At 40.4% G+C, this 17,018-nt stretch overlaps 1 protein-coding gene across 4 annotated transcripts in view; it reads left to right on the forward strand.

Annotated features, from left to right (window-relative positions):
* The window catches only part of TDRD15 (tudor domain containing 15), a 545,892-nt gene that overhangs the window by 61,645 nt on the left and 467,229 nt on the right, over window positions 1–17,018 (forward strand). For all 4 annotated transcript variants that reach the window (XR_014796493.1, XR_014796495.1, XR_014796496.1 and 1 more), the window contains one exon: window positions 12,722–12,873. The gene's annotated coding sequence lies outside the window, so the exon portion shown is untranslated. The remainder of the gene's footprint in view (window positions 1–12,721; window positions 12,874–17,018) is intronic.

Here is a 17,018-nt window from a genome sequence, read left to right on the forward strand (position 1 = left end):
GTCATGATTGAGTTTAGTTTATTTTTTCCACTTTAGTATTGAAGAGTGTGCATGAGGAGAAATAGCACATACACATGCACGTATAATTAAAATGATTTTTCAGAGCACAATGGGAATGCTGTTGCATCCATTTCTTAACATTATTTGGCAGGTACAACAGTGTGTGAAGAGTGGCCCTCCCTGTGGTCTACTTTTTTATGGAGGGAGAAGAGGTCTAGCTGCCTTCACAGTGATTAATCTGCGGACTTTAGCTGGGGAATCATATGCTATGGAGTCCTTCTGATGGTACTGGGAATATGGAAACTTCATCTCTGCAAGTAGTGTATTGCTGAGAAAGATAGAGTTATGCATGGATCTGAATATGAATAGTCATTTTGCTTGATTATTTTAGGCTGTGTGTGCTCAAGATGGTATTTAGGTGCCCCTCTTCATAAACAATTTCAGTATGCTATCAGCTTTGCCATTACAAATCCTCTTGTTTCATGTGGGAGCACAGAGCTGACTCTGTGCAGGAAAAGAGCAACATAACCTTTCTGAGGTCCGTGGTAACCTCATCCTAATTAGCAATTCTGCCTGTTGTAGATGGACCTCCGGTTGAATTCAGGTGCTTGGGTAAAGAGCTTCGCCACAGCACTTCTGCTAGGTTGTAAATGAGTTAACTCATTTTATTTTAAACTAGAGGCCCAGTGCATGAAAATTCGTGCACCCAGGGGGCTCCCTCAGCCTGGCCTGCACCCTCTCACAATCCGGGACCCCTCTGGTAGGGTCCCTAGGCTCGACCTGAAGTCAGGACCTATTGGGGCTTTCCTTCCCCAGGCTGCAGGCAGCTGGCTCCACCCCCGCCGCTACCACTATTTGCCATCTGTGCAGCGCTGCCTTCCCTCCCTCCCCACCGGTGGCCTCCCTTTGCAGGTGACAGGCTGGGGTGCAATGGCTTGGCTGGCCTGGGCCTCCCTCTTTTCTTTGCCGGGGAGCGGGGCCAGCCCTGCAAGGGGGCATCTGCCTACTTTATTGCCCCTAACTACTCATCTACCTACCTGATCACCCCTAACTGCTGGTCTGTCTCCCTGATCACCCCTAACCACTCTGCCTGCCTGCCTGATTGCCCCTAACCATTTGCTTGGGGGGAGGCCAGCCCTGTGAGGGGCCTTCTACCTACTTGATGTCCCTTAACCACTTACCTGCCTACCTGATCACCCCTAACCACTCTGCCTGCCTGCCTGATTGCCTCTATCCACTTGCTTGGGGCTGGGACCAGCCCGGCAATGGGCCATCTGGCTACTTGATCACCCCTAACCCCTCTGCCTGCTTGCCTGATTGTCCTTTACCACTTGCTTAGGGGCAGGGCCAGCACTTATTTCTGGTTGGTCAGCCTCCCGTCATTACTGGTTGTTAAGAACCAGGGTTTTAATATATTAGGATGTGCTTGATTTAAAGACAGCTTACATTTTTAACAACAATGTCTCACACCATGTAAATAAATAAATGAGAGCCCAAGATAACATCAGCTTGTCAAAGCCCTGATGTGATGAAAAAAAGCAACAGCCAGTTATGCCTACAAGTGATGATAGGAAATGTCTACGAGGGTCAACACTATTTCTTTTAAAATAACCATTAAATAAGTTTATATATTGTCTAGCAGACTTACTATGCTATATGGATTCATGTTTTCACCAAAAAATAAATGATAGTTTTTTAAATGAATGAAAATATTCTCTGATTTGTTCCACAGTAACTTCATAAAAGGTTTTTACTTTTTTAAGTTTCTGGTGTTCCCTCTTGCTTTTGATTGATGTGATGCAGTCTGGGAGGGCCTTTCTGTGAGATTCATTTTGGAGCTTGTTTCTTGTAAATTATGCTTCATGATTGTGTCAACGCTTCAGCATGTGCTGCTTTTCCTTCTGGTCTTCCAGCAGAGGCATCCTAACCAGTGAACGAATCGACAGTGCTACGCTATGTCTGCTCATCTTCCCACCCTGGCCAGGCACAGCCATGAGCCATGTCCTGGATCTTGTGGTGGATGTTGATTACCTTCATCAATTGATCATGAGGCTGGTGAAAAGAAACAATAGGACACACATCCATAGATACTAGTATTTTCCCTGATGTAAATTATATCTAAATAAAAATTAAAATAGATAGGAAGGCAACTTGTTTTATTAATCAGACATTTCTACATTTTATAGTAAAGTAAATGGATTTGAATTTTGATAAAACGATGAGATAGCTCTATTAAATGTGTTAATGAAGATTTACAAGACAAGTCAAAGTATTTTGGTAGAAATTTTCAGTTGACTTACATGTGATTGTTGGCACAATTCCTTTCAATTTTTTCCCTACGCATAGAATTCCCCATGGCATGCATTGTTCAAGAAACCATTCTTCAAACTGCCCATGGTAGACAAAATATTGGAATATCCTCTGGGTAGTGACAGTGCCTATGTTGGTCATTTGGAGGATTTCATATCCTTGGTGATACAGAATTAATAGCAGTGCGGTTTGAGGAATCCTGTGCCCAGTTATGTCATTACCATTCCATGTCCCTGTCTATATATATATAAAAGCCTAAGTGACTGAATGACTGGTCGACTGGTCACTAAGATGCACACTGACCACCAGACTGGCCACCAGGGGGAACACTCAATGCAGGAGCTGCACCCTGGTCATCAGTATCAGTGAGTTCCCACAGTCAACCTCCCGTGGCCTTGATTTTCCCTGATTGCTGGCCAGGCCAAGGGACCCCACCTGTGCATGAATTCATGCACCGGGCCTCTAGTATGTGGTATAAACCGCACAATGCAGCATTATTTTTGTTTAAACAATTATATTTTAAGAGATACAATTATAAGAAAAGTTATCTATACTTACCAGGTAGTTTCCATTTTCCATTTTCTTAATTTCTTTGTGTGAAGCCATATTTTCATTTGTTACCATTTTCCTTTTGCTTGAAAAATGCCTGCCTTCTTTTATATTTCTTGAAGTGTTAATCTGTTGGTAATGAATTATTTCAGTTTGCATATGATTGAAAAATTATATATTCACCTTCATATTTAAAAGATACTGTTGCTGGATATAGAATTCCAGGTTGGCAGTTTTTTTCTTTCAGTACTTAAACACGTTGCTACACTGTTTTCTCATTTTCTAATGAGAAATCTGCTGTCACCATGATATTTTTTACTCTCTATTTATAGAGGTGTATTCCCTTCACACATATGACTGTATTTAAGATTTTTCTCTTTATCCACTGATTTTAGGAAATGGGAAAATTATGAGCTATCTTATTTTCTTATTTTTTGTGTGCTTGTAGTTAGTTAGAATTGTTTACTTGTAGGCTTATTGTTTTCATTATTTGAGAAGTTTTTTCCATAATTTTCACATATATACTTTTCTGTCCCTATTCTTTCCAGCCTCTTCAACTCCACACAATGAGTTTGAGGTAAGGAATGTCTTGGTTGGAAATCTACCATTAGTGTGTTTAGTCCCTAAGTTCTGATGGAGACCCCACCTATATATTTTAGATTTAAAATTATTTTTTAAACGACATTGTTGACAGATCATTTACTGATATTACTGATTCATAGTGCTATTACAATTTTCTTTCTCATTTTGAGATTTCTTGTGCATTTATTTGAGTAAAGAGTAGATGAATTAAGTGCTACTCTCTGACTTACATTTTAACTTTCTGGTTTTAACTTAGAAGTAAATTTTTATAATTTGTTCTTGTGCTCTGATGTTTCCTAATTATCCAGTTGTTACTTTTGAATCTTAATGATCCATCTCATGTGGAACTAATTTTAGCAGGCTAGAGTAGAGAAAGTTGGAGCAGATATGTTATCTTTTGGATTCTAATACTGGTTGCTTTTCCTGAATTTAAAATACCCAATTTGAATCCCATTTACTAGTATATCTGTGCCTTCCAAGTTACTTGATACAATTAAACTAAGTTTCAGAAAACACTATATCACAAACTAATATAATATTAATGGAGTATCAGTTATTTAGGAGTGGGAGTCAGTAATATGGATATGACAATTTCTCATTAACATTAACAACTTAAGAGCTGTTTTTACATTAGATTAAAATAGTAATTTAGCTGCTTAGTAAATGATTAACTGCAAAGTGTTATGTAATCTTTTCACTAAGAGTGGGTAAGTGTTGCCAAACACTAATGATTGATTTCCTTAATAACATTAGGCAGTGTGAGGCCTTACGTTTCAGATATGGAGGGTCTGTCAGGACTGGACTGGGCACTGGTGCAGAGGCAGCATGGCAGGGATGGAAGAACATAGGCACGTCTTCAGGTCAGATTTGGATCCCCATAGTTATGCAGCCATGAGCAACTTGACTGCTCTGAAAGCTCAGCTTTCCCTCTGTCAAATGCTTCAACTTACATTGTAGTGTTATAATTGTTATTAGTAACTATCATACATACTGTCAACCAAAGGTCATTGCTGAGAACTTAATGCCAACAGGAGTCCCAAAATTGGGGTGAGGTGAGGGGAGAGAAACTCAATTCAGTGTAAAGTATGAAACCACCCAGCTTAACTATGAAACAGTTTGGCTGTGGAACAGCTGCATTGTGATATAGCTTGGCTGTGGAGCAGCACAACTGTGGAACAGCAGGGCTATAAGGCAACTCTGGGGAGAGGTGGCTCTGGCCCCAGGGTGTCCGCTTGGCCCCTCCCTTGCTAGACGGCTCCAGTCCATTCTGCTTTGCTCTGCTCTGCTCCACCCCAGCTGGCTAGACAGCTCCTCTCACCTTTGGTGCCTTTAGTGTTAACAGATCCAGGTGGGCATGCAGTCTTCAGTGGAAATGGAAAGTGTTCCCCAAGCCAGAGGGGGACTGACTGACAGAGAGAGAATTCCCCATTCCTGTTCCCTTATTGGGCTGCCCTCATGCAAATGAGGACTCCACATCCTCACATTTGATTGGCTCAAAGTGGAATGGAGCCACTCTGATAGGTCAATGAAGATGCAACTGAGGATATAGATTCACAGTTTCCATTGGACAGAAAAATCTCAGTCTTATTTGTGTGGACATTTCAGTGGCCTCTTCTATTTGAAGAACAGCAAGGAGGCCAGCATTCTGGGCACAGATTTAGTGAGGGAAGAGGAGAGGATGTGAGATCATGGCAGGCTAGATCATACAGGCCGCCTTCTGGGCTGAAATGGGAGGCCAAGGCAGGGCTTTGAGAGAGGACTGATAGGAGCTGGCATTTTAAAAGACTTAATGCAGCTTCCATAGTGAGAATCTAATGCAAGAGGACAAGAGAGAAAACACAAACACCAAAGTACACTGAATAGAACTAAGTTAGTAGGTTGCATCCTTGCTTCCTTTATGTGCTGTGCCAGGGAGATTATGATTGACTCACCATTATATCTCTGAGATCGGAGGGCTGGCTTCCTCGGGGAAAGTGATTTCCTTCTGGCACATAAGGAAATATTCCTCGGTGGTGCGGAGACGTCCGTTCTCCTATTAGTGGTGACTCGGTGACAGGAAAGCGAACTTGCTGGCTCTGGCCCACCTGGATGTTTCAGATCTATTTTTGGAATGCAGATTTTATGAGGTATGCATGGAGCCTCTTCCTTTTATTCCAACTTAAAAGTTCCCTAATTGGCTTGAGTTCAGATTCTGTGTCATAGTTCTGCGGTGCTGGGTGACACTAATAAAGAACAAAACTATGTATTCTTAGGTATAGGACAAATGGATTGTAGTAATTAGGCAGGATTGTCCCTCCGCTGGACAAAAGCCTTAAGCAGTTCAGGAAAACACCAAACAAAAACCTGGCACATGCATGCAGTGTCGCTACCTGGTAAAATCCTAGAAAACATGTTCACATTTATTCTCCGGCAGTGGTATTCTTTTCACAAAGCATTCTGCACTGCGATAGCTGTATCATTAGCCTGATAATCTCAAGATAGGTCTCTATTGATTTTTACATGTTTTGCTCTATAATATTGGTTTAAAGCAGAAGGTTGAGCAGCTTAAAGAGATTGGTCTAAGGGGAAAGGAAAATAGACTGCCTTTGGGAAAAGAAGTGTAGTTAAATCCAAAGGGAGAAAGTGGGTGTTTGCACCTGTAGCCTAGACAGTGAGTAATTTCCATGTGTCCCACACTAGGCTAGGTATGGGGGGGCTCAACACAGTGCTTTCCCCAGAAATGCTAATATCTATCTTGTGTTTATACGCGATAGCTTCTTCAATTATTATGCACTATTGAGCATTTGGTTGATGTGTTACTTTGCATAACACTAGTTGTTATAAATAAAGCACGCAATTTCAGTTGCTTAATGAAATGAAATTTGATTTCTTGCTCATGTAAAGGTCCAACAAAAGTAACTTACTTCCATATAGTGATTCAGGGATCCAGGCTCTCTCCATCTGAGGCTCTGTCATATCCCAGGGTCTCAGAATCTTCTGAATTTAGTCAGCATTGGGGCAAGAAAATGGAGAAGGATAGATAGTTCCTGGATGGGCATTCACATTTCAGCTGAAACACTTTTCTGAAAAGAGAAATCACTTTCTTTTTCCTTTTTTTTTTTTTTTTTTTTTTTTGGTGAATAGGTAGCTGATCTTGTTAGATATGATTTCTCTCTCTCTCTCTCTCTTTTTTTTTTCAGTTGCCAATAGCAGTACTTTTAAATAGAAAACAAATGGTTTTCTCTCGTATTTGAGATTTACTTATTTGGGATATGTTTATATAAGTGAGTATACTGGATGTAAGTTTTAATGATAAAATAGCTATGAACTGTTTTATTTAATAAACACATGAAAATCCCAATTCATATACTTACAAAGCTATTGGATATGAACCACCTCTAATTTATTATTAATGCTTGACTAGAGAATATTTTTGCTATCCTGTTCCAGGACAATGAATACTATGAAAATAACAAACATATTTATATTGTCAGATTTACCTAAAAAACTTTATTGCTTTTCTGTTTTATTCAACACATAACATGAGTTATCTGACTTAACAAAACAGATACATGTACTGTTAGACTAAGTTACTTTAACATTATATGTGACTTGAAAAGAAAATTGGAACATGCATCGAATAGTTTTCATATTATTTATTTATAGATAGGAATAAGACTGATGATGAGTTCTGTTTTATGTGAACTAAAATAGTAAAACAAAGAAATTACATTTCTCTAGAGTGAAAACTAACAGATTTATGTAAGAAGCAGTGGTGTCAAAAAGTCGCAACCATAATACTTTTTGGTGGGGGAAACCCCTGAGCATCCCAAATAGTTAAAGAACTCATTTTAATTTCTGATGTTCTTTTTCTCCCTCTACCAGCCGTATGTTTCAAGAACCCTGGATGCTTCTAAGGGTTTTGTCCTAGGCCTTCTCCACCTCTCACCTTCCACATTCCCCCGCTCTCCACTGGCAATCTCCTTCATCTCACTTACCACCTAAAATGGGACACTGTTCAAAACTGTGCCTGCCGACCTATTCTCTCTTCAGGGCCTTAGCTCTGTATATCAAACAGCTTATACAGGATTTTCATTGAGAGTTCCCATAGGCATTTCCAATATAACATGCCCTTTCCTACGTGTATGCTTGCACTCCTCTTAAATCTGTCTCTCACAACCAGCAGATCACCACTTCCTGTTTATTCTGCTCCTAAATAGTTTCCGAAATCAATTCCAGCCCTCCCCTCTCTAATACAAATCCCCAGGCAAGGCCACCATCTTTCTCAGGACTAACTTTTCCTGTCTTTAGACTTCTTTCAATTTCTCTCCATACTATATACGGAATGTTCTCTCAAAAACCTGATTATGCCCACCACCTGCTTAAAAATTACACATTAACTTTACATTGCTGTCAAGGCAAAGCCCAAGTTTCTTAATAAAACCTATAAGGTCCTCAAGTGTCTGGCCTCCCATCTCACGCTATTACCTTCATCTCTTCCCTCTTCCTACAAATCACCTGCTGATGTTTCCTAACCTCATGACCAGACTGGATTAGGAGGCCCTCTTGGGGTCCCACTTTTCTCTTTAATAGTGTTTATTACACAGAATCATAACTGTTTATGTGACTGTTATTCCCCACCTGACTGTAAGATGCCTGAACTCAGAGATCCTACCTCGTCCACCCCCTTACTGCCAGCCACGCCCAAGTACTGGAACATTTACCTGCTCAGCAAACATGCACGGGAGCTCCTTGTGATGGTCCCATGCCTGCCACCTTGCTGAAGCAGATGTATGGTCATTGGCTTCGACTTGGAAGCTGAAATGGAAAGATTGGGAGATTCACTTATATATAAAACAAGAAAAACTCTCTAATAGTAGCAATCTCCCGTTTCTTATATTCCCTTAGTCAAATATAGGTGCTGTGATAAAAATAATTATTATATAAAGTGCAGCATCTATCTCACCTTTGCCATACTTCAATCTTAAAAATGCTTGCAGATTAGTCTGCATTTTGTATTAAAGAGAAATCAAAAGATCAAGTACAAATGACTTATTTAAACTAAAGAGACTGATTTCAAAGAAACGATGTTATAAATTTAGCAAGAAGTAAAGCTTCAGACTACCTATCATTGAACCTTATCTGATTAAAATATGCCCAGGGCAGGACTTCTCAATATAAGGGTCAAACATCATAGGGAGAGTTTGCAGAGTGTTCATGGGAGTGTGACCAGGAATTAAAATCACCTTTTTCAAATAGAAAAAGCATGCGGCTGCAGTGAGGCGGGGGAAGAGAGCCGCCCTCCACGTACAAATGAGGTGAGGATCTATTTATGGAGAGTGGGGGCCCGTGGTGCAAAGGTTAATGATGTTCTTTGTCCCCGGTGTAAACCTCATAAGTGAATGGTGCCTCAGGTTTTTATTTTTTAATGTATCTCAGGTTTATTGCAAGCATAAGTGAAAGAACAGTTCAGTGGGGAAGAAGGCACAGAATATTAATTAAGCTGGAAGGCAGATTAAGAAAACCCAGGAAAATATAATTTAGTTTGCACATTCCTGGATTGGGAAGTAGTTGTAAGGTCTGATGTGGCATTCCTATAAAGAAAACCAGTGCATTTCAGTACAATTTCTTCCTAAATGTGAAGATCCTCCCCTTGGGTTATCGTGATGTACACTGAGGGTCAAGAGAGGTGGAAAAGTGTTGTGTGGGGCAGCAGTTAAATCCTAGAGCTTTTATGAGAATGAAGCAGCATGAGTAAGTGAAGGGGTGGGGGAATTGGACCATTGACAATGAAAGTTCTTGCTTCTATAGCAGCTGGTATCCTGTCTTGAGCCAGATATAAAGGATGGGGTAGAGAATAAGAATGAATGAAGAATGGAGAATAAGAGTAGGAAAGGAGGTGAAGTGTGAGAAGGTACCGTGGTCACAGAGGAGGGATTCAAATGGCCCCCTCGTTTTGCTTTCTCTCCCTTCCCTTTTGGACTGATGTAGTTACATGTGGAGTGTCCACACAATTGATCATGTTCCGTGTAGAACCTTTACCATCTCCCAGAACTTGCAGTCAGAGACAACAATATTTCAAAACCCTTCCCCACACTTACATACATACACTTTGAAAGCCCTGTGTAGAACATGTCAGAATCATGATGCCAGTTAGACAGATGGAGAGAGGAGCTCAGGGAGGCTACCCTGACTTGCCCAGAGTCACCTAGAGATTATGTCAGAGCAGGGATTGCAGCCAAAATCTCAAATCCCACTGTTGTATGAAACAACACGTTTGTGGGATACCTGGCCATTATGTACTAAATGGTTGTAGGGGTTGGTACTGTCCTTCAGAAACCCAGGGTACCAGCCAGGGTTTTGGACAGCTTTTGGTCAAATAGAGAACTGTGGTGGGGTGGGAGTAAGGGGGTGGGGGCGGGTGATCTAAACAATTTGTTTGCCTTTATCTTCTAATATTTTGAGAGAGGTTCTGGTGTCCTATCTAAGGAAGCTATTTCCATCATGAATGCTGTTGCTCACAATAAGACTAAGAGCTTCGTTAAGCTAAGAAAAAATAGAAGAAGGAAACAATAGCTAACATTTTATGGAAGCAGTTGTGGAGAATACATTAAAGTTAATGAGTATTAGGCTACTTAAATTATTTACAAGACTTCAAAATGTTAAATATTTGTCTGGAAATAGAAGCTAGTTCCTGTTCCCATTCTGATCAATCTTTTGGACGGTAGGATGGTTGGCCACTTTCTCAGGGTCTAGAGGAAATCCCCTAAGTGGTTTGAGCTTAGATAAATTGAATTCGCTCGGGCACAGTGCCACTTTATTACTGTATGTATGAGCATTCCAGCCTTGTCCCCTGCCACGCCTAGCTCCCTTTCCTCATAAAAGTCACCAAGTCTGGACCATTCTAAAATCTTTCTGAGGATTGAAGACCTCATATCTACTTTAGGTGGTTTCCTCTTTTTGTTTTTAATTCATTTTATTGATTTTTAGAGAGGTAGATAGAAACATCAATGATGAAAGAGAATCACTACCTCTGCCCCACACTGGGGATGGAGCTGGCAACCCAGGCATGTGCCCTGACTAGGAATTGAACCGTGACCACCTGGTTCATAGGTCGATGCTCAACCACTAAGCCATGCCAGCCAGGCTAGGTATTTTCCTTCTCTAGGAAATGAAGGCAGTGGTGAAGTCAGATGAATGATGGGGTCTTAGGAATTTTATACCTAGATTTATACTCCATCATCCTGCCTTGGTATGAAGGCTCACCTAGTTGCTCCTTTCCCTTCTGTTGAATTTGCTTTGGAAGGAATTGTCACACCTGACACTTCTGTCTCACAGATGCAGCCAAGGTCATCCTTTAAAATCTTCCTGAAGAGTGAGCTATAGAAGAAAGGAGTTTTCTGAAAAGCGTGGGACTGGCCTTATTCAATTTATATTAATAACTCACTATGTGGATTTAAGGAACTTTAGTCTTCTTTCTGGACACAAGTTTCTATATCTGCAAAATGAGTTTTGGCCCATGGTAGAAAAGGATTGCTAGACATGGAAGTATGAAGCAGACTGAGGATCCTCAAAGAGAAGAGATCAACATATATGTATAAGCCATGGACACAGAAAATAGCAGGATGAAGGCCTGAGGAGGGGACAGGAGTGGAGAGGAGAGGGGTCAATGGGGATAAAAAGGGGGACATCAACAATAAAGATAAATTTAAAAGAATTTTAAAAAGGATTATTGAATTAAATTAGCTATAAGACTCAATTGTTCTACCTCTGGTATAGAAACAAAGGGCTTTATTAAGATACATTTCAAAGATAGCAAACTGTCTACTTTGAAGATAATGGACACACATTGGACAATACTAAACATTTGACATCTTTGCCTCTGATTTTAAAGGAATAAAATATTTTGCACAGAGTTGAAGGCCACTGGGCACCACAACCTAATCCTACTCTACGTCTTCTTTTGCTGCTTTTCCTAAAGCTGTGGTTGGCAAACAGGCTTGCGAGCCACGTGCGGCTCTTTGGCCCCTTGAATGTTGCTCTTCCACAAAAATAGCACAGCCTGGGCGAGTCTATTTTGAAGTAGTGGCATTAGAAGAAGTTTAAGTTTAAAAAATTTGGCTCTCAAAAGAAATTTCAATCATTGTACTGTTGATATTTGGCTATTTGGCTCTGTTGACTAATGAGTTTGCCGACCACTGTCCTATAGTAATTACTATTCTGAATTTTGTGTTTAATATAATCATACATGGTTTTACACTTTTCAATATAGGCATATACCCATAATCAATACATAGGATTGTTTTTAATTTTTTCAAACTATGTAAGTGACATAATGTGAATATACCATTCTGTAGCTTTGGTTTTCGCTCCTCGTTATATTGCATGTATTTTGCTATTTTATTATAGAGTTAGTTTGTTTATTTTAACTACTATAATACTCCATTGTATAAAAATACCACAATTTATATATCCCTTCTCTTATCAACATACATGTGCATTGTCTTTCCTTTTCACCATTCCACAAATAATACTGCAATAAACATTATTTTGTAAACTTGTGTCCTTGTGCATATGAGTATTTATGTAATGTATAAACCTGGAAGTAGTAATTAAATCATAGCCTTATGTATATCCTCAGCTTTACCAGATGTTACCTAGCACTCAAAGTAGTTAACCCTTGAAATTCTGACCAGTGGTATATGAGATGACTACCTGTTTCACTTTATTGCCAACACTTGGCAATGACTGACTTCAGAAATTTTGCCAATATGATGCATTTAAAATCGTTTCTCATTGTTATATAGTTCCCAGATTATTGTTACTGAAGTTGAACATATTTTCATATTTTTATTGATGTTTGGATTTCCTCTTCTGAAGCAAGTCTGTTTGTGTTTTCTACCATTTTTTCCACTAGATTTTTTTACATGTTAAAAAATGATGTATACGGGCTCTTTATATATTGTGGATATATGTTGTATAGTAGTATGTGTTGAAATCTTCACCAACTGTGTACTTTTTAATTTTTGTAAAGTTTTTGTTTTTAATTTAATATGATATGATGAAATGTGATTAATTTAATTATGACAGAATATATATTTCAAAGACAGCTACCACCACATCTCTTGTCCAACATGCTGTTCTAAAACTTGGCTACTTCTTTTTCTAGGGATGGAATCTATGTCCCTTGCACCTGACATTGGGAAGGACTTTGTGACTACCTTGACAATAGAGTTTGGCAAAAGTGGTGTTATATTTCTTTGAAAACCAAGTCACAAAAAATGCCTTTTACTTCTGCCAGGTGATCTTGGGATGCATCTCTTGGAACCCCGCTATCTGGCTGTAGAGAAGGCCCAGCAGAATGTGGAGAAGCTCACAGGTGGAGAACCGAGGCCCTGGCCCATAGCCGTGGCTGAACTCCCACTGGACAGCCATCACCAATTTGCCTGCCACGTGAGTGAGCCACCTTAAAAGTGGATGCTTTATTCTCCCCAATCTAATTGAGGTATAATTGATAAGTAAAAATTTTGTTTATTTAAGGTATACAATGTGATATTTGATATGTGTATACATTGTGAAATGATTACCACAATCAGGCTAATTTATCTACCACCCTCCAAGAGATGTCTGCATTCCCACAGTTATTGTAGCATTGTTCATAATGGCCAGCTATGGGTGATTGGATAAAGAAAATGTGATACAGGCATACCACAGATATATTATTGTAGGTTTGGTTTCAGACCAAATAACAAAGCGAGTCTTGCAATGAAGAGAGTTGTAATCTCCCACTGGTGAGGGCCTTGCCTTCAATTTGTAAAAAATGCAACATCTGTGAAGCATCATTAAGGGAAGTGTAATAAATGACATATGCCTGCGTGTGTATTTATAATAGGTAAACAGATGAATTCACATACAGAGTGGAATGTTAACTCAATCTTAAGAAAGAAAACCCTGCCATTTGCAACAACATGGATGGACCTGGAGGACATTATGATAAATGAAATGAACCAGACACAGAAAGACAATAATGTATGATCTCACGTGTATGTGGAATCTAAAAAAAAGTCAAACTCATAAAAGCATAGAGTAAAGTGGCGTTTGCTGGGAATAGGGGTAGGGAACAATGAAAGGTACCGAATGTCAGTTATGCGGTATGAATACGTTCTGGGGACCTAATGTAGAGCAAGGTGACTGTAGATAGCGATACTGGACTGTACACTTGAAGTTGCTAAGAGAGTTGATTGTAAGTGTTCTCACCACACACAGCAAATCACAGGTGGGTCCTTTACCTCAATCAAACGGCACCAGGTAAAGAAGAGGAAAGCCTCCCACCAAATTGCACAAATTGCAGATTTGTGAGCAAATAAGTCATTAAGTTTTGGGGGGTGGTTTGTGAAGCAGTTGTAAATAACTGATGCAATCTGATGTATCCATCTTATCCTTTACTGGTTATCAGTATCTGCAAATGTTGTTCTTAAATTCTTTCCTCTATTAAGACCATAAAGGTATGGACCTATCTTTTCATCTAAATGTTTTAAAGTTCTGCTATTAGCTTTTTAGTTTATCTGAGATTTATGTATATAGGGTAGGACAAAAGTAGGCTTATAGTTGTTCGTCTGGAAATAACACAATAATCCTATATAATAAAGAGGTAATATACAAATTAACCCATATGCCCTCACAAGATGGCTGCCTATGACCAGGCTGGCAGGAGGTTAGTGAGGGGCGACCAAATGACTGAACAGCAGGCTGTGGTGCGACCAGGCCTGGTGGTGGTGACTGTGAGGGGTGACCAGGCTGGCAGGGGAAGAATTTGGGGCAACCAGGACAGTGGGGGGAGAGTTGGAGGTGACCAGGTGGCAGCAAGAGGTGACCAGGGTGGTGGGAGGGCAAATAGGGGCAACCAGACCAGTAGGGGGGAGTGCAGTTGGGGGAGACCAGGCCAGCAAGGAGGGCAGTTGGGGGTGACTAGGCTGTTGGGGGGGGGGCAGTTGGAGTTGACCAGACCAATGGCGGGGGCAGTAAGGGGTGATTAGGCCAACAGGGGGGGGAAGTTAGGAGTGACTAGGCTGGCAGGGAGGGGGCAGTTGGGGTCGACCTGGTCGTTAGCAGAGGGCCATTAGGAGTGACCAGGCTGGCAGAGGCAGCAGTTAAGGGTGACCAGGCAGGCAGGCGAGCAATTAAGAGCCAGTTGTCCAGGATTGTGAGAGGGATGTCTGACTGCCGGTTTAGGCCCTCGGGATTGGTCTGACATCCCCCAAGGAGTCCCGGATTGAAGAGGGTGCAGGCCCCCCCCCCCAACCCTGTGCACGAATTTCATGCACTGGGCCACTAGTTAATAAATAATAAGACAAGAATTAGCTCTGTTTCATGTACCCACAGCTATAAACCTGCTTTTGCCCCACCCTGTTTATATTGCCAGGTGGGCTTTAATTTCCCCTCCATATAAACGGCTTTTTAAATACAATTCATGTGTAGGCTTTGATGCTGCCCCTTTCTTGTATGCATTACCATATACACTAAAGTCTACTTCTGAATTCCTTGTTGTTTTCCTCAGTCTGTTTGCCTGTTCCTGTGCCAGTATCACACTGTCGCAATAGAGGCAGTCTTCACATCTGTCAGAACATAATTCCCTATTTGTTTTTTACTACAGTTGTCATGATAATTTTGGGCTTTTGTTCTTTGGTTTAAATTTTAATATTAGCTTGTCAAGTTCTATAAAATACTTTGTTTATAGTATTTATAGATTAATTTGGAGAGAATTGTATATGACTATGCCTCTTATAATTTTAGTTTATTATAAGTGGCATATGAATATACATATAAATCTATAGAATAGACTATATCGCTTAGACATATATTTAAAAATTACATATTCTAATTGTTGCTGGTATAAAAGCGAGCATTTGTCTTCTTATTTAGGTACTGTAGGCCCAGTGTGGGGAGGGGCAGTCCCTCAGCCTGGCCTGCACCTTCTTGCCTTCCAGGAGCCCTCAGGGGATGTCTACTGACAGCTTAGGCCTGCTTCCTACAGTTGGACATCCTTAGCACTGCCTTGGAGGTGGGAGAGGCTCCTGCCATTGCCACTGTGCTTGCCATCTATGAGCCCAGGTCAGGGCTTCTGGCTGAGTGGCACTTCCCCTGTGGAAGTGTACTGACCACCAAGAGGGGGCAGCTTCTGCATTGAGTGTCTGCCCCCTGGAGGTCAGTGTGCGTCATATAAGCCAGTCATTAGCTGTTTGGTCGATTTGCATATTAGCCTTTTATTATATAGGATGCTTTACATGCAATAAAATACGTGAGTTTTAAGAGTGTAGTTTGTTGAGTTCTAGCAAATGTACACATTCCTGTAAACACACATGTCAATTAGAATATTACGCTCATTCCAGAAAGTTCCCTCAGGGCTATTTCTAAGCAATTCTTCCCCACCAAAGGCAACCTCTATTTTGCTATCACTGTAGAGTAGAATAATCTGCTCTGAATTTTCATGGAAAGGAAATAAGTCAATATGTATTTTTTTGGGAAGTCTAGTTTCTTTTGATTATTGTAGCTTCTGTGACATTCATCCATGTTGTTGCACATAACAATGTAGTTTCAATTTAATTACTGAGAAGAATTGCATGGTATAAATATACCACAATTTATCCCTTCTTTTGCTTGTAGGCCTTAGGTTTATTTCCAATTTTGACTACTATTAATAAAGTTGCTAAGAATATTTTTGCATATGTCTTAATGTGGACATATATTTCACTTACTTGAGTGAAATTGGTGAGTCATGGGTCAATGGGTAGATGTTTATTTAACCTTTTAAGAAACTACCAAACTATTTTGCAAGATTGTTTCAAATCATGAGAATTTCAGTTGCTCCACATACTCACCAACATCTGTGTTGTTAATTTTTTAACTTTCTCCACTGTAGGAAAGGGCATTGTGGGAATACTTAAGAGGCATGGATTGTTCTTTTTTATTTACTTACTACTTATTTAAAATACGTTTTTATTGATTTAAAAGAGAGGAAGTGAGAGGGAAAGAGAGAGAGAAACATCAATGATGAGAGAATCATCCATCAGCTGCCTCTTACATTTCCCCAACTGAGGACCAAGCCTGCAACCCAGGCATGTGACTTGACTGGGAACCATGACCTCCAATACTGAGCCCCACCAGCCGGTCTGGATTGCTCTTTAACCAAGCACATGAAGTGTGTTCTTAGTGGTGGGAGGTTCTCAAGAGAGCACGGAGCTGAGAAGGCGGTGGGAAGCCTCAGCTTTTTCCTTGCCCATGACTGACAGGACCAGGCCTTGCAAATGCCCAGAACTCTCTGAAGGATGAGCCATGTGTCAGGGGAACCCTCTACATCCTCATTTTTCCCATGTAGAATCTCCTTGACTGTGAAAAAAATCCCAAAGGATTTATTCCCTTGGAGAAATTCCCCTTGCTTATGTTTGCACATACAACAAAACCCATGCATACATACTTACGTAAAAATTTTACATAGCCGAACCGATCTGCCACAATCAGGAAATTCTACTGAGAAAAAATCTCATGATTAGGATCTCAACATCTCCATTTTCCCCTGACAACCGTTCCCCACGGGTGAA

This window comes from Pipistrellus hanaki (genome assembly GCF_964339955.1).
Source record: "Pipistrellus hanaki genome assembly, chromosome: 12".
NCBI classification, from domain to species: Eukaryota; Metazoa; Chordata; class Mammalia; order Chiroptera; family Vespertilionidae; genus Pipistrellus; species Pipistrellus hanaki.